At 36.3% G+C, this 23,190-nt stretch overlaps 1 long non-coding RNA gene across 1 annotated transcript; it reads right to left on the bottom strand.

The window, feature by feature from the left end:
* Positions 1-13,018: 13,018 nt before the first annotated feature.
* On the bottom strand, positions 13,019-22,127 carry LOC309483255. The gene is made up of 4 exons (XR_014200528.1): positions 22,052-22,127; positions 21,730-21,827; positions 15,408-15,489; positions 13,019-13,390 (listed from the first exon to the last, which is right to left on the bottom strand). It is a non-coding gene; the product is annotated as an uncharacterized lncRNA (long non-coding RNA).
* Positions 22,128-23,190: the final 1,063 nt, after the last annotated feature.

Here is a 23,190-nt window from a genome sequence, read left to right on the forward strand (position 1 = left end):
TCTTTCAAAAACATTTTCTAAACTTTTGACTGGCACTATATACATATTTAATTAAATAAATATATTTAAACATAAACAACATTTGTATATATAAATACACACACATGCTTGTATATATTTAAGAAAAATGTGTAATTTATATATAAAAAATTATATTTATATATAATATAAATTATATATAAATATATACAGTATATGTATGCAAATATTTCTTAAATATATACATGCATGTGTGTGTATTTATATATACAAAATAATTATACACAGTACACACACATATATTATGTAAACACAAACTTTTATTTTGGATGCGATTAATCGCAATTAATCTTTTGACAGCCCTAAAAAAAATTGATCATTTCCACAAAAAAGCAAATAAATGCAGCCCTGGTGCACATAAGAGACTTCTTCTTCCTTCAAAAAAACTTTTATAAACTTTTTCTTTATTTACATTTACATTTTTTATTTATTTATGTTTGCACACTTTTGGGAACTTTTCAGAGTAGTATATTTGTGAAATGATTTTGCATTTGGCTATTCTCTCTAACATCTCAGCGGTTTGAGCGCAGTGTGTGGTGCAGTGAGGTAATTGCGTTGCAGCTACTGACTTGCCCGTCTGTGTGACATGTTTATTACTGGCAAGAAACACATGCTGTCAATGATCACTTATTCTTAGGGCTTCAGTTATCTCAACATTACGCCCCATTAGTATTCTCTGGAAACCAATTCAATTAGAATCCTCCTGGGTCCCACAGATGCCATTTATCTCGGAGAACAGAGCATCAATCACTGTGAGAGTTTATCAGCTGTCTGAGCAAAGCACAAGAAAAGTGTGTCTGTGCCTAATTCCCTTTGCGACATGCTTTGTGTATTATTATTCAATTGATTATTAAACTATGATCTTCAAAATTCATTATTTTGTGAATAAATCTTCCTAGAACTGTTCCTTTAAGGTTTCTATCCGCTCTTGTCTCTCCAGGCACACCTGCTCAGACTGACCGCAGACCTTGCTTTAATCCCAATACAGCGCTTTCAGGATTACAGATGCTCCGTCCTCTCAGTGTGTTACAGTCACCTGATGCCTCTCCAAGGTGATCACACACACATGTTGATATCAGTCTCTGCTCCCTGTCTTATCCCTAAGGTACACACATACAGGCTCTTTGAGAGGATTTGGACATTTTTAACTTGTTCTTTTAGGTGTGGTGTGTGTATTCTTTGTTTAAATGCTCAAATATTCCTATCATTTCTTAGTAAACAGAGATAATACATAAATAATATATATATAATAAATAAAACATTAATGGTTGATTTATACAGAACATAAAAAGAGGATATTATGAGAAATGTTTACGTTTTCTTGTCAATAAAGGTCAATTCAATTTAATTTAGTTTTTTATTTAATAAAATTACCCATAAAGGCAATATATGATATATGAAACACTATAACACTAACTAATATTATATATATATATATATATATATATACATACATTTATTTTAACAAATGTGACCCTAAATGCATTGAAGCAACTGCCATGTGATTGGTTGATTAGATAATTGCATTAATGAGAAATTGAACAGGTGTTCCTATAATCCTTTAGGTGAGTGTATATATATATATATATATATATATATATATATATATATATATATATATATATACACATTTATTTTAACAAATGTGACCCTGGACCACAAAACCAGTCACATGGGTAAATTTTTTTTAAATTGAGATTTATACATCACATGCAAGCTGAATAAATAAGCTTTTAATTGATGTGTGGTTTGTTAGGATAGGAGAATATTTGGTCGAGATACAATTATTTGAAAATCTGGAATCTGAGGGTGCAAAAAAATCTAAACACTGAGAAAATCACCTTTAAAGTTGTCCATTTATGTCCGCGATTGTGCTGCATTCACTCACAAAAATAAATGTTTTATATATTTACGGTAGGCAATGTACAAAATATCTTCATGGAACATGATCTTTACTTAATATCCTAATGATTTTTGGCATAAAAGAAAAATCGATAATTTTGACCCATTCAATGTTGGCTATTGCCACAAATATACCCGTGCGACTTATGACTGGTTTGGGTCACAAATAATCTATAACTGTTTCAGATAGTCTATCATTTTTAATAATCTAAAAAAATGTATAGGGTCCAGTGTTGTTTTGACTTTCGTCTTATGAATAAAATCAGTTGAAACATTCTAAATGTTTTCTTTTGTGTTTCACAGAAGAACATACTTCAGGTTTGCAATGACATAATGGGGAATAAATGATGCCCACATTTTTATTTTTTGGGGTGAATATCCCATTATCTTACATTAATTTTTACCCAAATGGCTACAATCTGTGGCACATACATACATCAAAACTTCTGCTAAGTTAATGTATTGTGGCGATAAAAACAGGCCCCTTTCAGTCGAGCATTTAATCAGAGTTGTATCAAAAGCACTTTGCGGGTAAGATGTGGTTGGGGGTTTGCGAGAGGACATGATTGGCTTAGTCCAGTGCAGAAAGATTGTTTCCTTTGGCCCCGTTCAGTGATTTCCTGCCCTGTGATCATCTCTTCCATATGATTAGACCGATGTGCAGAACATGCCGTCATGTGATGGACTTATGCCACAGGCCGTCAGTGGGTGTGAGCATAAAGAGAAATGAACTGCAACAGGCTTTGCAAAGAGACAGGGTAATTACTGGGAGAGAGCAGTAAAAACCCAACATAATTTACCAGAAGATATTAACATTGGGCCTGATGCCGCAAAAGCAAAGATATTTCTGTCAGCAGCCTACGACAATATTATTTGTTGAAATAGCACAGAACCTCCTCCCCTACACGCACAGAAACACATATGGCACCACAGCTGAGACACACTGGGTCCGTAATGCAATTACTCCGACAAGATGTCTTTTCATTCAAACACAACACAATACACAGAAGCTTTGCTATAAAGTTGCAGCTGCTCCTCTTTAGGTAATACAAGCGCAGAGAACAAACTGTTAAGTAGTTGGGTGGTGCGGACACCGCGAGCGAACAGGCTGAGAGAGGATTTCGGATTGAAATCAATCATTGGTCTGACATCGCCAGTGGCCTCCTTGCATTTTTTTTTTTTTGCCTAATTATGCGAAATATTTTTCCACTAAGCCTCTTACTCAAAGATATACCTGATCGTCCATAGATAGAAATGTGGAAAGCCAATTACTTTAATTAAAGTGGAGGGTCTGGGATGATCTAGAACCCCTCGGTGTGTGACGGCTTCAGAATGCTTTACACACCAGAAGAGACTCTCTGTCACTTGTCAACACCCAAATGTTTTAATCTTTCCTTCCTCGGTGCGTATTAAAAGATTATGAGCTTTCTGCATGGCCGGGCGGCACACAGTCCCCTGTTCTGCAGCTTTCTAAAGGTCCGGCACATGTGGAGGCCCAGGCGGGGCGGGGGGGAAAGGGTTTTCAGTTCGACTTCAGATGGCTAGGTGAGGAGAGAACTTGGAGAATCACACAAAAATAGCCTATGTTATGCTCACAAAAAAATCAAAATTATATTTTGAAGGCTGTATAAAGGCTGTATAGAGGCTGTTAGGCCATTATGATAATTTGTATTGTGCCATTATTATTTATAAACCAATTTCACCCCAATTTTTTTGTTATAGTCCTATTATTTTCTATAATGATTCTCATTACCATAATATAGTAATGTATTTGAGGGGTTATTGAACTATAAATTATTGTTTTAAACAAATCAGCATAAAAGCAATATATCAAACACTAAAACAATGTGTAACATATATCCATATGTGTAATAACACTATAAACACTATAGCCTACCTAATTAAAATATATATATTGCAATACAATCATTTTTAATTTCTCAATAACTTGTCATTAAAAAAAAGTCACAAGGCTCAAAAAGTTTAATTATCTGAAAATATTATTTTCTTTAAAAAAGCAACAAATAATAATAATGACTTTTTATTAGACCCCCCCCCCCCCCATTCTCATTGCCACAATATAGTAATTTCTCTTTTAATTATGAAATTATTATTAAAAGGCAATATATCAAACACTAACATAACTTATTTAAATACTTCCCAATTTTATTTTAAAAAATTACTATTTATTTTAACAATATTCTGCGGTTTTTATATATTCATATTTATTCATATATATATTTTATATGTTCAATATTCACATGTTTTAGATAATCAATATTTTTTTATTTCTCTTTCATTTTTTAATAATGTATATTATTTTGACTGTTGTAATCATTTCAATCTTAAATAACGTTTGAGAATCCAAGTCAAATCAAGTTATGTTGGTAACACTTTACAATAAGGTCTCATTCGTTAACTTTAGTTAATGTATTAACTAACATGAACTAACAATAAGCAATACATTTGCTACAATTTTTATTAATCTTTGTCAATGTTAGTTAATAAAAATACAGCTGTTCATTGTTTTGTTCATGTTAGCTCACAGTGCATTTACTCATGTGAACAAATACAACATTTAATTTCCATAGTACATATTGAAATGAACATAAACTAAGATGCGGTAGAAGTATCTTTCATTCTCAGTTCATGTTAACTAAAGTAGTTAACTAATGAAACCTTGTGCTAAAAATATTACTGTTATGTGTTTGTGAGTCTCAGGACAAATTTGTCTATGAAAACTTTGCCACATTACTCCCAGACTCCATCCTGACACTAGCCTCGCTTGTTGGAGCCCATTGGAAAAAAAGAAAAGTGAGAAAGTGAGAGCACAGGTTTGTATTAACACCCCTTACAGGTAGAGAGCAGAGGCGTAATAGGCTCTTTCAGCACCTAAGCGAGCCGGCGTGCTGCAGTAATCTTTCAGCAACTTGGCTCCCCGCTAACAGGCCTTCTCTGAGAGCGCCTTTCAATTAGCAGTTTATTATTGCAGAGGCCCCACAGCACCGGGCGCTGATAGCCACATGCCAATACTGCTACTGACACTTCAGGGGTAAGCGCTTTCACCGTGGGGAGAGGGGAGAGGGGGGACTGACACCTCTCACTTACACTGGCATCTGAAACAACTACAGCTGATAGATAGCGCTACCAAAGTCACACCAATTCTCGGTCTCTAACTTGCAGAAATACCCCTATCTTTTGATTGCATTGCATTTAAATGGCTCGACATCCCAACCGACACTGCACAAACCACTGCACTTCCCTGTCCTCTCTCTGAAACACTTCCACATAAACACACGTGCACGTGCACGGCACCGTCCGGACCCTGGGCTTCTATCTGCCAATGCGCTTGTAGAGATATTGTTAGCATTCCATTTGCCATTTACATTTTCTCTGCTTGACATAATTGAAGAATGGATGCTCTTATGAAAATTAAACTTGCGGTCCTCCCGGGTTACTGTAACCCTGTTAAAATGTAATGAGATTCTTTATGCGTCTTCTCGTGATTTTTTATTAAATAGAATATCAGTATGACTAATTCCCCGAGCCTAAATGCAGACTGGGACACAGCATTATTGATAGGCCAGTGCGTAAGTGGTCTCCCATCCCCAGCCTCTAATGGTCTAATAATGCATTATACCAGTATCAGTGGGCCTGTGGCTTGCAGTGCTTATTGTCGTTATTGAAAACACCTGGCCGGACCATTCATCAAGGTTAAATCAAGAGGGCCCATTTGTTCATTAGCCTGTCACTAAACATCTTTATTTAGTTTTGCCGTCCGAGGCAGATCGGCCGGCCCTGGAATTCTGAGCAGAGGAGTCCCGAAGAACGAGGAGCGATGCTAAACGGTGTCATTCCGGACGAATGATAAAGAGAAACAGATTATAGCTGTTCCCGGAACACTGGCTATTTCCCTGTGTATGAATTCACCGCACTCATTTATCTGGCCGGTCCTGTTTATATGGGAGGGTGAAAAATATGGGAGGCCTGTCTCGTTCTTCTTCTTCTTCTTCTTTTTTTTGTTGTTTGTTTACCCACACTAACATATAAGAAACAGTCTGAGAAAAAAAAAAAAGCGATGCTCATTTCCCTCCAAATATTGACACGTGTAATTAATAGAATTGATAATTATCAGACGTTAATTAATTCTCCAAAATAAATGAGCAAGTCCTCCGAAGGCTATTATGAAATTACTGGCACTGACAACTGAGGTCATTAGTATTAATTATCTTGCCCACAAAGAGGATAGAAGGCAACCATATGAGCGTTTAAGAGCAAATTATATCTCCCTTTAAGCCATTTATTACGAATAAAATCAATAAGGTAATTTTTTATCGTGTCCACTATTCGCAAATGTTAATTTGGAAATGTAAGGCTTCATGTAAGTTAAACTGCACTTTGTATTTATTTCCCTTAAATTTAGTTCTTTTTTATATCATATTCTCGTGTGTGTATATGTGTATATTAGTAAATATGAACATTTTACATTTTATTCTCTTCAGCTATATGCATAAATACAGATATATATTTGGCACATTTATTTTGGGAGAATAATACTTTTCCATAAACTTAATATAGCCAATTCTTTTATGTGATCAAATAAAATCTTTAATATTTTATTAAGAAGATTGTCATTGCAATAAAACTTATTGCAATATTACAGTGAAATAGTTTCATTGCAATGACAATATAGCCTGTCATAATAGTGATATGTATATATGTATATATATATATATATATATATATATATATATATATATATATATATATATATATATATATTAGGGCTGTCAAAAGATTAATCGCGATTAATCGCATCCAAAATAAAAGTTTGTGTTTACATAATATATGTGTGTGTACTGTGTATAATTATTTTGTATATATAAATACACACACATGCATGTATATATTTAAGAAATATTTGCATACATATACTGTATATATTTATATATAATTTATATAATATATAAATATATTTTTTATATAAAAATTACACATTTTTCTTAAATATATACAAGCATGTGTGTATTTATATATACAAATTTAATTATACACAGTACACACACATATATTATTTAAACACAAACTTTTATTTTGGATGCGATTAATCGCGATTAATCTTTTGACAGCCCTAATATATATATATATATATATATATATATATATAGGGGAGCGCGGGGCACAACCTAACGCGGGGCTAGTTGTAACACACTTGTTTTAAATACTTCCGCACATGCTTGGATGACGAAACTTTGTGTATTTACTAGTTGCCATATCAACACTATAAAAAATTCCGCCAATTTTTTATTTTTTTGGAAGATATCCATAGACATTTATTAAACCATAACAAAAGTAAATTTCTTACTTAAGTAAATTTTTCATCTCTATTTTTTGTGTTTATTTAAAATAAGACAAATCTGATATTATTTTAATCTCCAAGATGTTATTTAACAGTTGAGATAGTTATTTAATGCTTCGCTAACTAGCAGAAGGCACTAGCAGGGTTTAAATCCCAGTTGTGCATGCGGGGGCATGTTGTAACACTGCGTTACAATGTGCCCCTATTAGAAATATGCTATTATATTCTATACTTTTATAAATTTTATTGAGAAAACGTGAGAAAAAGGTGAATAAACACTGAGAGTCAATGTTCAGAAATTACTAATTATTTATTTGTTTTGAACTATGTTGTATAGCTGTGTTTTCATGTGTTCGTAGTCAAAACTCAAAAATGAGTTTATATTTAATTATTAAAAATTGCCATTATTTTATATGAAAACGTTTTTTAACTGTATTTTATTTAGAAAATATTTTAGTTTGTTTTATATTTTTTTTTTTTATTAGATCAGATAACATTTTAAGCTGTCATATGTTATGTTACAATGTGCCCCACACATGTTACTATGTACCCCACCTATGGGGCATGTTGTCACATTTCATTTCCATTCTTTCGGGGTATATCAAGAAAAAAGTATATACTGTATTAATAAAACAAAAACACATAATTGTACTAGACATGTGGGAAATTAATGTGGGAAAAAATAAATACTCTGAACCATAAGTAGATTTACACAAACTGAGAAAGTCAAAAAGTGTTACTTTGTGCCCCGCTCTCCCCTATATATATATATATATATATATTGTTAAGAAGGTAAGTTTTGAAAACAGCAAGCCTAACTGGTTGTTGGTGACAGAATAGGATCTATTGTATATTTCTGACATTTTGACATATGAGGCTAAAACTGCTGCGGTTCGATATACTGTACACTATTCTGTGTGTTTGATTGTCAATATCACAGTCACTTCCCACTTCCAGGTTCACAGAAACCCGAACAATGGCATCATAAAACGGCAGCATTTCACAGAGACTGTAAATGTCATGAGCAATAAGGAAAAAATAATACACACACACACCTTGGCTATATTAGGCGGAAACCCCGACACGTTAGGCAATGGAGGGGCACCGTGTTGACGAACACATGCGCTGGTCCGAACCCAGATGCCAGGGAGGGACGCGGTGTGAACCCAGTTCACAGAACCATATATCTCTCATGACCGTGGCACACGGGCGTCCACCAGCCTCAGCCGTCTGTCAGTGTCCCGGGTCACACAGACCAAAGACAAACAAACACACGCAGCTGGACCTGCACCTTTCTCAGAAACACACACACACACAAAATCACAATTACGGTATACATCTTCACCCACATAAACCTCTGGACACATTTGGACATGGTGTTTTGTGGGCCATTGTGTGTGTGTGTGTGTGTGTTTTTGCACAACTGCTGATTCTAAATCTCGCAGAGACACACACATGTTCGGTAAAAAAGGAAAAATGGTATGCAGCCAAAAGCTGCAGGGGTGCAGGACAAAAGTATATGTTACGAGATAAATGGCTAATATAAATAGTCATGAACATTAGTGAGCAGAATCACGAGCAAATGCACTGTTTGGGTTTCTGTGGTGTTTATATTGCAGTGAAATGCCAGTAACTCTGGGTGGAGACTGTTCTCATGGACAAGGGAAAAGAAAACGGAAAGAGAGGTTGAGCGCGAAATCAAGTTGGCAATTGCTGACTCTGTGGTTCATATCTCAGTTATATATCCCTTAAGAAGACATTTTATATAGATGGATGTTATAGAGGGTAATTAGCTGTTCTTCAGTATCTTTTATAGTATATTTGAATGAATATGAATAGATTTGGACTTTAAGTTAAGGTTGTCTTTCTAGAAAAAGACTTTCAGAAATATGCTCTGGTCAAAATCAGACACTATAAATTAATTGATAAGGAAATTAAAAAGATGGCAACAAAATGAAAATATGACTGAACTGAATATGACAAAAAAAAAACTGAACAGGATGGAAATAAAGTGCTTTCATGTTTTTAAATGCGAAATTACTAATGATTTCTGTGTTCTTTCAAACATGAGGGAATTGTTTTAAAGTAAGACAAGCAAAACTGATACAAAAAAATAGTTTTCAGTGTTATTTATACTGTTGCTTCCCACAAAAAACATCTCTTCCTGGAGAATAAAGTCAGTATGGAACTGGTTTTTGTTAGTAACAGAATTGAAAATGCCATTAAAAACATTAAAAAATCTATAGATTCAGTACAAATTAAAACAATATTCTAATTACATCACTTTCTCTCTTTTTTTTTTTGAATAAATTAAGGAAAACCTAAAGAAAAACCTGGATTATTTCTTGATAAAATGACAATTTCCCATTCTAGATATTAGTGTAGTGTAGCAACCGGGAACATCGCAAGATCCTCAAACCGAAGTGGGGAAATTATTTAAAACTGAACCATTAATGACCACTGGAACTAATATGAACTGAGTTTAATATTTCATCCAATATATTAAGATACATATGAATAAATGTACTTAATCACTGCAGGAAGCCATTTCCATACATTTTACTAATACCAGACCAACAAAAATAATGACCATAACGCCATAATAAAGGAAGACGCATGTCTCACGTTTGAGTGGCTGTACGGTGTTTCAGAGAAAAAATGGCCATGTTTCTCACTCGAATATTCAAGTCTAATAGACTTGATTGTCTGTCAAAAGAGGGAGAAAATGTTGTGGTGTGGATTCACTTAGTAAAAAGGAGAAAATTATTCTTCATTCCTTTTAACAATTTGGCATGCGCTTGATGCAGGGAGAAAATTATTTTCAATTGTCTGCATCACTCAAGAAGCCCGAGGAGCTATGAATGGCCAAAAGTGATTTGATTAGGTTGAGCCTAATGACTTGAATCCATCTTCACATTTATCCTCTCTATTTAAACGGAGACAATGTTCCTTGTCAGCAAATTTTTACAACTGAATGGCTGTCTCCTGTTTTTCTGGCGATGACAATGAGGTTTTTTGCAGGCCTGTATGTTGCAGCGAACAGTAGCAACCTCAGCCATCATCATCTAGTACCACTCTCTCTCTCTCTCCATCTCATGGTCAGCCTCTCTCTCTCTCTCTCGCTCGCTCAGGGTCAGGCCGAGGGCCTGGGAGGGTGGGAGAGCTTTCCCTCAGGACTGTTTATTTTAATTTGCGGAGTTGCCTGGGACAACGAACAGTGGTTAGTTGTATTCCTTGGCAGCTCGTTTTAAACAGCCTGATGTCATGACAGGATTAGGGGTAAGCGTGCGAGTAACGCGTTGATGACGCATTCGTAATTGAACAGATCATAATCGGGTCCATATTGATCAACACCTTCATATGGGAAAAGACATGGTGTGATCTAATCAGGAATAGATAAGTCTGTCAGATGTAATTCATTTAGAGAATTTATCAAGATGAGATGAAGTATGCAAAAAAAGTAATGCAAAGGGAAAAGCTCAAGGCAAGAGAAAAATAACTAAAATGTTTGTAATAGAGGACAACAGTCGGGTTCAGGAGGTAAAAACTGCCTTCAATTTCTCCATAAGGAAATTGATTTTGAACAATAACTTATAACTCTGAAAACACATTTTTATTCCTTAGCTTTTGGAAATTTGTAATTGTTGTTTTTTATAGTGTAGTCCTGCTATGCACTATGTACAGCACTTTGGATCAATTTTTATTGTGTTAAATGTGCTTTATAAATAAAGGTTGTTGTTGTTGTTGTTGTTATAAACCTTTAAAGATACACCTATTGTGAGCGACGAGGATGTTAATCTGTGGTATTTGCTTCTGCTATAACCGTCAGCCTACATTATTTAAGCTTATTGTTTTAAATAATCGTGTTTAACAGTGGAATTCCTGTTGAAAAACTACATTACCCATGGTGGTGTACAGAAAATTACACCAATCAGAGAGTTGAAAATAGCTCTTTAGCTCCACCCACTCCCATGAAGCACTGCAAATCAACTAGATCTCCCTCAAAATACTGAAACGTTTGTATATATATATGCATATTTTGCAATAAACTTAAAATATATAGGCTCCATAAACATTTGTAAATAAGTAGTTTTATATTTCTCCATTGTTTTTTATTCGATTATGCTGTTCGCAGTGCAGGAAGCTGTAGTAGCCTATACAGTCTTGTACCTTTGTTCGATTTTTTTTAAACTTTTTTGTTGTGATTCACCTCATAGCCTGGTTCATGGTTGATAAATCTTTAACAAAGACTTCAAAAAAAATAAAAATCCCGGGAAAAATGAAGGAAAAAAATACTTCTGGAACCAACGCTGTGGAAAAAGGGGACGGGCGCTAATGCACTCTATTATGGACTATTAATGAATAATTTATGATTCAAGAAGAGTAATTCAAGAAAGTAAATAAATAAAAAATAAATAAATAAATAAAAAAACATTTTAAGAAAGAAATTATTGCCAATCATTTTTGTCTGTCGGGAAACACTAATAAATATAGCCTAATTAAAGATGAAAAAAAAAGGAAAATAAGTAAATTAATTTAAATAAATAAATGTGAATAAACAATAAAAAAAAAAAAAAACATATTTCTGAGAAGTTTTTATAACTATGTTAGATTTTATGTTGGCATTAGTTTCTATTAGCTGAAATCAATCAAAAACACTAATAAACATAGCCTAATAAAAGAAAAAAAAAGGAAAATAAGTAAATGTAAATAAATAAATTTAAATAAATAAAACTGAATAAACAATCAAACTAATAAATACATATTTCTGAGAAGTTTTTATAGCGATGTTAGATTTTATGTTGCCATAATTTTCAATCTGCTGAAATCAATCAAAAACACTAATAAACAGCCCAATAAAATTAAAAATTCAAATGCAGAAATTTGAAAAACTTTTTCAAAAATTTTTTCATGACCTGTTTCATGTTTATGTAACATATTTACATAAACATGAAAAAAAAACATTTTTTGGAGAAGTTTTATGTTGCCATTATTTCCAGAATAATGGCATTCAGAAACACCAATAAATATACCCTAATAAAAATTAATAAAAAAATTAAGTAAATAAATAGTTTTAAGTTAGATTTTCTTAGACCAAGTTATATTTTATGTTGGTGATATTTTATCAATCAATTAAAAACACCAATAAATATAGCCCAACAATATTAGAAATACACTCTAAAGAGACCATAGACCATAGTTGCAACAGTTACATAGAGCTTTGCCCTGTGTCTCACTTGTCACACCAGCTCAGTGTTTTAGCATTTAAGATGGAGGCAAAGATGCCAGCTGACATCCAACTCATGCATTAAATCTAATAATGAAGTCTTGTTTTTAAGAAGGAGAGAGGCAGCACGCCGGTAGCTTTTATTAGATGATGCCATTGGAGGAGTCTGATTCGGGAATAACCGAAGAGGACACCAGAGAGCCTGTGAGACTGAGTGAAACTGGTGTTTCAGAAAGAGGAACAGAGAGGAGAGGAGACAGGTGGCGTTTACGCCGCTACTACCGCAATCACAGGAGCATCTGTCGGAGGGATATTGCTCCTGGCGCAAGGGGAAAAAAAGAGAAACATTTCACCGCTTGAAGAGTAGAAAGTCTGTTGGTGAGGGGGACCCTAATCACATTACCCTAGAAAACTTTTACTTATGGCTAATGGAATTCGTTTAAAATTGAACCATGGGAGCATAAGTACATTTGCATTGATCCAGATATGTATAGAGCCAAAGTCAGTCTATCTATTTTGTGAGGGAATTAAAGCGGGTAAGCCCATAGAGCCAGACTGTATAATCCTATGTTAGAAGATCAATACGAGCTGGCCCGCTCATAGGCCTTTTTTATTTGCTAAAACGTGTGTATGCGCGGGTGAGCGTTTGTCCGGTGTATATTTTGCCAGCGAATTCTTCTGTGTGTGGGAATTGGCCATCTCCCATGCTTACCTGCTTGTTGGGTGGCGGCCCGGCTCTTTCGTGGCTCTTTGGGGTTTTGCGCGCCTGTTAACGCCATACAAATAAGCAGCGCTGCACTCCGTTTATTTAGTCTGACACTTGTGACATCCATCGTCTATAAAAGCCCCTGTGACGGCCGGCCCTTAAGAGGAAAATGTAGGATTGCAGGATACCATCAGTCAGTAAAATAAAATAAAAAACACAGTTTTAAAAAATAAAATAAAAACGTTTCCATAGAAATTAAGAAACATCTAAAATATTGCTAAATGAGTAATGAATGAATGAATGAATATTTACAAAATAACTAAATATTAATAACTTTTTTAAAAGTGTGCCACATTATCCAACACTGTCTGTACTAGTCTGCACATTATGCCACTGCTAATTTGCATAAATGTAAACTCAACAAAGCACAACTTTGTAGCATTTCCAATTGCTCACGTTGTGAGACATCGCCAACTCTCAGTTGCTGTATTTCCATCCCAGGTTTAGATTTTAACTAATGTGCAAAATTGGAACATCGCATAAAACATTTGCGAACAAAGCACCGTTTCCATGACATGTGTTCAAGAGAACAAAATCCTCACTTCCTGGGAAATCGGTGCAAAATATCAGTAATAAAAATGGAAGTTGTTGCATTCAGGGAAGCCACTGTGGTTCTTTTTGCTTACATTATAAATGACTTGTGCCTCAGAGCATGCAGATGAAACGCAATAAACACTTTCATGTTATCTTGCGTTCGGATGCCTGGTGTTTGGGAACGCCATCGTTTAAGACGCTTCTGGGAGGTAATTATGCCCAACCATTGTCATGACAGACTTTCACTTTGGCATTTCAGAATGACCAAACCAACATTTAATGTTGACTAATGAGACTGATCCGCTAGTTAGTCCAGTTATCCAATCACATCCACTGTTGAGGAGAAGTCACATGAGATTTATTTTTGCGCATCCAGGAATTTATTCGGTAAATGTATTTCCATCATAGTTTAAAGGGTTAGTTCACCCAAAAATGAAAATTCTGTCAGTAATTACTCACCCTCATGTTGTTCCAACCCCGTAAGACCTTCGTTCATCTTCGGAACACAAATTAAGATATTTTTGATTAAATCTGAGAGCTGGATCACTCCTCCATAGGCTTTTCACGAGTTTTTTCACGTAGTATAACTGCACAGCGCTTCTGTGTTGTACGTCACACACATCACACACATGACCAGCGTCGGCCAATAGTGAGCCTACGTGTGACGTGCAACACAGACGCGCTGCGCTAAAACACTACGTGAAAAAACTCGAGGCCCAGAGAGAAGGAAATGAATAGTGGAATAAAGTCGTTATTTTTGTTTGTTTTTTGCGCACAAAAAGTATTCTCGTCGCTTTATAAACTTAAGATTGAGCCACTGTAGTCACTTGGACTATATTAACGATGTCTTTAATACATTTTCTGGGCCAGCAAGTTATAATGTCTTAGAAGCCTATGGAGGAGTGAGCCAGCTCTCAGATTTAATCCAAAAATATCTTAATTTGTGTTCCGAAGATGAACGAAGGTCTTACGGGGTTGGAACAACATGAGGGTGAGTAATGACAGAATTTTCATTTTTGGGTGAACTAACCCTTTAATGCGCATTTCTTCTTATCAAATAAAAAAATTATCTGCCTTAATTGATTTTTATTTAGGTGCATTTTGCTGTTTCCATCCGGTGTTTCTTTATACCACATTCCAAAATTTACACAAAAATAGGTGGATGGAAACATAGCTAAAAATGACTGATGTCATTGCAAATCACTGTAAGTATGCACAGATGGAATTCAATAAGATTGAAACGCAAACTGGCACAGCTTAATGAATTTTAAAATGTAACACATCCAACCACACCACAACTTCACACCTTGCCAGGGTCATCCACTACTATTCATTTTCCAACTTTCACAAGCGTTTCACTAGACTCAGTGGAATTAGCGATGGATAAAAACCACAATGACATTCACTGTGGCTGGCAGAAGGTAAATCTGATGACTAAGAAACCCAACTATGAGATTAGTCTCGAGCTCTCCTTCCCTAAGTGCTACTCGCTACAAATGGGACCCTAAGAAGATAATAACCTTACAATTGCTTTTATAGGGATTGAGTTATTCTATTACAAGGCTATGGAAGAATATCACCTTTATCCTTATGACTGCAGCATCACAGCCATCCTCCAGTTGTCCGGAATGGGTCGGTGATGTTGGTGAATGCCATGGGAATCTGGATGATAAATAAGGATAAATATTACGAATCTTAAATAAAAGTCAACATGACATCAAAATTAAGCTATTGTGAAACAGAGGAAGAATTTTCTCCAGCATTTATCATTATATGCTAATATAAACAGTAAAGTTTAATCACACCAACTGGTGACCTGTGAACCAATTTTGTGTAACTTAACCATTGACTTTCAGGTCTCTGTTATTATGAAATCACAATATGTTATAATGCTGAAATCAGATATCTCCTTCATCCTTTACCTATAAACTCTGACCCCAGAGAGGCTCCTATATATTTTCCCAATCTCATAAAAGGGTCAGGTGTGGAATAATCTCCCTATTCACACCCATAATTACAGCACTGTTGCCCTCATACAGTTTAGTGAAGCCCCATGTGGTGAGTGTTGCCACCAAAGACCCTAATAGTATTTCATAGAATCAGCAAAGTGGTCAGTAAAAGTGAAAAGGGTCTAATGGCTGATATCCTTCCAATGGCACTCCTCTTAACACATAATCCCTTTTGTCATCATCTAATGGAATAAAAGTGGCAGGGCCTTTCCCAAACTCCTCCTCTCAGTTTGAAAAACATTACTCTGCAAGGACCAATGTGGCCACTTCCCATACACTTACATTGAAAGAAGGACCCGAGCCAAAAATAGGGAGAAAAAAAGAGAATTGGGCCAGAAACCAGCCACCAAGACGCCACAGCATAGCAACACTAAACTATCCAGAGCACCTTAGCAGAAAAAATAAATAATAAAGTTTTTTTGTTGTTGTAGATAGTACGTCAGAGAGTGTATTCTAGAATGAACCTGTTAAAATAAATACGCAGTCAGTATAAAGTATAGTATATAGTATGAGCACGACCATTATCTAAGGAAAGATGATGAGAGATGTGCATTCAAATGACTTGGTTTCCATGACTTGGTCTGATTCTTGGTCTATGGCCCTGTTTACACCTGGTATCAAGATGTGTTTGGGTTGCTCGGATCAGAAGTGGACGACGCTTAATACAGGTGTAAACGGGGTCTAAAACATTTTGAGCTTGTCCACTTTCGACCACTTTCAGATATTGTCGAAAGCGCATTTGACCGGATTGCTTTCGTATAGTGTAGACGCTCATGTGATCGAATGCGTTCAACAGCCACAAAAGATGCCTACTCTCCGCCTACTTAAAGCATAAACATTATGGGAAGTGCACAAGCCAGATGGGATTTTGGTTTGGTTTGGTTTGAATGATGAAAAATGTACCAAGCACAATGTTCTCTCATAATTCCTGATTTGGAACACGCACTCACAGTGTTCGGGTTGGTCTTGCGGCTGTTAGAGCAGAAAAACGAAAGCTGTTCTCCGTATATTTTTTCGGCGATTTCTCCAGGTGCGTTCATATGCAAATTGCACAAGCTTATTTTGTCCATTAGATCGAAAGATCTGGAAAAACCCATACATTTACCCGCCTATAGACCGAAGAAATCAGGACAGAAGTGGTTGAAAGTGGACAAAAGAGATGGATTAAAACACCAGGTGTAAACGGGTATGTTTCTCCCTCGTCTACTAGTCATCCGATCGACCAAAATGCATCTAAATACCAGGTGTAAACAAGGCCTATGAAGGGGGATTAATGGAGGCCTTATTGAACGATTTGCCTTGACACCTCTCAGTCCTGCGGGTCCTGCTCGGGCATTAGTCATATCTGAATACAGTTAGCCTTAATGCTACTAATCCTTTTAGTGGCTCATCAATAGCTTTCAGTTGTGAGATGCTAAAATCTAAGTTGTTAAAAGTCCCCGGGACAAGACTTTAGGAGCACCGATCTGGGGTAAATTACCCAGCCAAAAAAAAAAAAAAAACACAGCAGAACAAATAAACAGCAGGCTGGAAATGAGCTGTCATGAGCAGAAATAATTTTCTGCCATGGTGACTGACATCTCCTCGACCACCCGGGAAAATCCACGTCCACGGTTTTCATGCTTATTTCGGCCCGAGGTTTAGGCCGTCCTCACAATGCCAGGATGCTGAGCTGTTTCGAGAGAAAACAGAGCATGAATCATCATGTACGGGGGTTTGGGCCGTGCATGAGGGTGGCGGGACAAACTGGTGTCCCCAGATGTGCTATTTAAAGCCTGCCACCACCAGGCAAAGGAAGAAGTGGTTGTATTTCATTTCAAATGATGTCTTGTTCAGGAAGAGCGTGAGGAAATTAGTCTGGCAGGAAGCCACGGGGGTCCGAGCCCGACTCCCTTTCACACAGTAATGGCTACCGGGCCGTGAGCAGACCTGAGAGAATGATATCACATCAGTGATAGTGTGTTCGAAGGAGTCAAGAACCTTCATTTACCTCAGAACAACACATTTAACACACAAAATGTTCACACAAAATGAAAACTCATAATTTCCTAATACCACTTTTCTTCCGTGGAACACAAAATGAGAATTTTAACGCTTCTCAATTATGAATAAGACAAAAAATTTGTCCATATGACTCCATATGTGACCCTGGATCACAAAACCAGTCGTAAGACGCACGGGTATATTTGTGGCAATAGCCAACAATTCATGGTATGGGTCAAAATTATAAATTTTTCTTTTAATGCCGAAAATCATTAGGATATTAAGTAAAGATCATGTTCCATGAAGATATTTAGTAAATTTCCTACCGTAAATATATAAAACATTTTATTTTTGTGAGTATTTTTGCACCCTCAGATTCCAGATTTTCAATAGTTGTATCTCGGCCATATATTGTTATATCCTAAGAAACCATACACCAATAGAAAGCTTATTTATGACTGATTTTGTGGTCCAGGGTCACATATTACTAGTCTTCTGAAGTAAAACGATTAATCTACATATGAAAACCATTTGACATCTACAGCAGGGGTGTCCAATCCCACTCCTGTAGTGTCCAACAGAATTAATCTCCAACCCCACTTAAACAAACCTGAGCCAGCAAATCAAGGTCTTACTAGGCATATATAGTACTAGAAACTTATGAGCAGGTGTGTTGAGCAAGTTGGAGCTAAACTCTGCAGGACAGTGTTTGGACAAAAGCATCTTAAGCCTTAATTGATCGTAGAACAATTGCCAACAATGGTCTCTACGATCAACTTAGGCTTGCGATGCTTTTGGGAAACGCAGCCCTGGTCTGTATAGACAGAAAAATACAATATTGAAAATGACATTGCTTAAATGCTTAAATTTATCAAACTCAGGTTTATGTTGCTACAGCAAATATCGCAGCGTCTATACAGTAAGTGGGGATTACTCTAGCTAGCTTTCAGTAACTTGCAGCTTATCAAAAAGAGCACTTTTCTGCCAGCTACTTTAAGAACACTTATAACAAAGAGGGCAGACCTGGAGAATTTCAGGCAAGTTCACACAAACAGACACCCTGAAACACACACGCACTACCGCCTCCATCTCTCTGCCTCCTCTGTTTTGTTAAATAAACAAGGTTTTCTTATCATAAATGAGTATTTACTGCATGACTGGAGATAGATGCACATCCAAAAGTACATGTATACATAACTGCACACTGTTATAACAGTATTCTGTTTAAAAGATTGGGGTCTGTAAGATTTTTAAAAAGAAATATCTTTTGCTCACAGAGGCTGCATTTATTTGATAAATATATAGTAAAACAGTAATATTTTGAAATATTATTACAATTTAAAACAACTGTTTTCTATTACGGTTTAAAATGATTAAATGATAAAAAATGATTCCTGTGATGCAAAGCTGAATTTTCAGCATCATTTCAGTGGCACATGATCCTTCAGAAATCATTGTAATATGCTGATTTGGTACTCAAGAAACATTTCTTATTATTATTAGCAATGTTGAAAATAGCTGTGCTGCTTAATATTTTTGTGGAAACCATGATAATTTTTTTTTTGATTCTTTGATGAATAGAAAGATCAAAAGAACAACATTTATTTGAGATAGAAATATTTTGTAACAATATACATGTCTTTATTGTCACTTTTAATCAATTGAATGCATGTTTGCTGAATAAAAGTATTCATTTCTTTATAAAAAAAAAATTTATTCTGACCCCACAATTTTGAATAGTAGGGTAAAAATGTAATTGGATTAGATAATACAATATTGAAACAGGTGGCATCAGCTTTTCTGAGACATCTGAAACCCCATAAAGTGGCTTGACAAAAGCCGTTTTCCTTCCTGTGTTGATGTGTTTCCTTTTGAAGCAGGAAGTTTTGGTGGGACTTATGAAAGGGTTTGTGGCTTTTTAAAATAGCCAGAAGGCTGTGATTTCTGTCACAGCCATAAACCATTACTTGATAACACTAGTCAGTGGCAATGGAAGGTGGTGTTAGGAGGAGCGACATTCTCCACAGAGAGAGAAAGAGAATTTGACTGGACAGATGAAAGATTTAAAAAAAATAAAAATACACATGTGAGTGCAGGATGAGTCTTTTTTGGTGCTTTTTCCAGGGAAAAAGAAAGACTGTAAATTTAAAAAGCATTTTTAAAATGCTTCCATTTTTAGAATGTAGATGTAAGCATTTAGTGTCATTACATTTCCTCAACTCTTGTTTTATATTCTAGCTTCAGAGTAAATCAATTAACATTTTCACTTTGTTAGTAATTCCCTTAACATCAAGCAGGTACTGGTCGCGCCACGTCCACCGGCCCTTTAAGACTAACAGTCACGTCTCCTTCACTTTAGTCTCCTGATCTCTTCTCGCCTCCCCAATTACAGCACTAATTTCCCTAATGGAGCATTAATGGACAAACAGGCTGCTGAAGCGACGAGGGAATAAAGCTCACTGCTCAGCACAAAGCGAGCGAACACAACACAAGCCTATTAGATTTCACAAACAATGGCACTGCAATGCCTTTCCCCGAGAGACAAACATCTCCCAAGTAGCAGTCACGGCTACTTAGCATGCGGGACAGGAAAGCCAGGGCTTGTTTGCATGTCACGGTGTGACCTTGCTGTGAGCGGCGGCTATTGATTGTGTTCTCCACGTGCTCGCTGTCGTGGTGATTATCTGTGTTGATTTTCAAACGGCTGGTATCCAGTGCCTTCTAGTGCTTTAAGGACCAACGAGTCGACTTGTGCAGTGTATTAGGAAAATTAACTTCATTGCCAGGTTACCATTGCAGGCTCTCATATCCAGACAGCCATGAGTGAGTCGTTTTTTTGTTTTTATGATATGTGGTGTCTTGAGCTGATATGATGGCACGGGAGAGCTTTGAAGCCGTGCCTACTAAAACGGGAATGCTGAAAGATGAGTAGCTAGTGTAAGATCTGTTGTACAGTGCTTAGATATTGGCATTGAAGAAGGGAGGGTGTCAGGAAAGACAGAACTAAAAGATCAACACTGTGGCGCCAAGACCCTCTTCTTATCCCAGTCATTCGCTCACAAGCAAAACACACACTCACACATACACACACACCACTTTTTTCTCGCACCAATAACAGTCAGACACTGGACACAGACATCACATTGATTGGAACAGAGATTGATAATTAGCAAACACTCATTTGAGTGGAGTGAGGCATATAGTTTAATAACACAAACCAGAAAGATGGTGAAACTCAACAACAACATGTTTAAAGACAGTTAACACCATAAAATCTCTCTTCTTTTAAGCCAACAGTTTATAGGCCCAACACACACACACACACACGCACACGCACACACACACACACACACACACACACGCACACGCACACGCACACACACACACACACACACACACACACACACACACACACACACACACACACACACACACACACACACACACACTGTGTTTTCATGGTTTATGGGGACTTTCCATAGACATAGTGATTTGTACTGTACAAACGGTATATTCAAAATTCCCTAATCCTAAACAGACCCATCACAGAAACCGGTCTGCATTTTTACATTTTCCAAAAAAACATAATTTAGTATGATTTAAAAGCTTTTCTATCTATCTATCTATCTATCTATCTATCTATCTATCTATCTATCTATCTATCTATCTATCTATCTATCTATCTATCTATCTATCTATCCATCCATCCATCCATCCATCCATCCATCCATCCATCCATCCATCCATCCATCCATCCATCCATCCATCCATCCATCCATCCATCCATCCATCCATCCATCCACTTACATTAAAAAATATAAATATATATAATAGGATAGTTTATGGTCTTTGTTTTTTTAACACCTGCAATAACATGTCCTACAAGTGAAGTCAGAAATATCATATTTACCAGTGGCCAGTGGGAAACTTTAAAACTCAATGATATCCATGTTGTTGAGTTATGACATTAGAAGGGGGTGTCCATATGAAAGATGACACAAATCAACTCTGAAATAGATTTGATCAGAAAGAGAAATAAAAGTTATTTCAATTTCAGTTATGCATTTTATACAACAGAACTTAAAGTCTCACGTAAGTTTAATTTTGAAGTAGTGTAAAGCTAATGACTCACTCGTCACTCCTTTATGCAACTGAATGAATTATGTGTTAGATACCATGCATAAATAAATCATATACTGTAGTGTAAAAGTGATGTATTTCCTTATGCTTACCCACTGATGCAACACTGTTTGGCATCGTACAGTATTGATTTGTTGTTATTTGACCGTCCACTCCAGAAGTAGGAGGTGCACTTTAAAGCAGATAAATTAATAAAAAAGGAATAAGAAAAAAAATGTGCTTCAGTAAAAGTACACCTATTCACTTTTAATAGTACTCAAGTAAAGTACAATTCCCCCCATAAATTACATAAATAAAGTAAAGCAATGAAGTAAAGTATTTTATATCCCTGCTGGAGTGACATATCTGGAAAGCATGAACTGCGGGAGGGAGGAAGGGGTGACGGACAAGTTCAACAGAAAGAAAAGAAAGCAAGTCAAAGGAGCAGAGAAATGCAGCCGCTCTAATCTGAAGTCTGGCTCCACAAACAGTTCGGGTGAGAAGCTCCAGAGGTCAGCTGGACCTGGGATCCAAATCCACCTTCTCCGCTCCCAGATGACTCACACTGGAAGGCCTTCTCTGGTGACATCATCTATAGCGGAAGAGGAGAATGAGAGTTAATACGCAAAGGACTCAGTATGAGAAAATAATCTACAGCCCTGATTTAGGGCACTGCAACACTAGTTTTCATGGGAAGAGTTAGGTGTAATGCCTTACAAGTAACTCGTGTGCTTACGTCATCCACGGTTTTTCAACTTTTTACAGGCCAAGGACCCTTGCAAGGGTGCAAAATACACCTCAAGCCACTGTTCTGGAAGAAAGAGAACATCAGCTGATGGTCAGAATATGAACCCTGACCCTGCTCGCATACTCAAACTACATGCTTCTCTCTGGCTCTGCTGTGCTGGGGTGAATTTAAAGGGGCCTGATAAGAACTGGAGCCAAAGAGTTGTAAAGCCGACTGTCTGTTTGCATTCCTCACATGTCTCAGTGCCTCCTACCATGCTTGAACACTCACGCTACAACATACACACGCAACAGTCATCCTGATCCATTAGGAAGATCGACAGGGATGAAACATAAATCTTCCATTTTAAGTTGCAGCTTCTTGCTCGTAACTTAAGAAGTGGCAACAGCTGAATATAAACGGAAATATTAGCATCATAGATAAATTATGCTGGTTTTGAAAATGGAGTTAACTATTCACCGATTTTAGTCCAAATTGTTTCATTCTTGCTGATTTATCGCAATT

Source organism: Leuciscus leuciscus (genome assembly GCF_965113295.1).
Source record: "Leuciscus leuciscus genome assembly, chromosome: 20".
Lineage (NCBI taxonomy): Eukaryota > Metazoa > Chordata > Actinopteri > Cypriniformes > Leuciscidae > Leuciscus > Leuciscus leuciscus.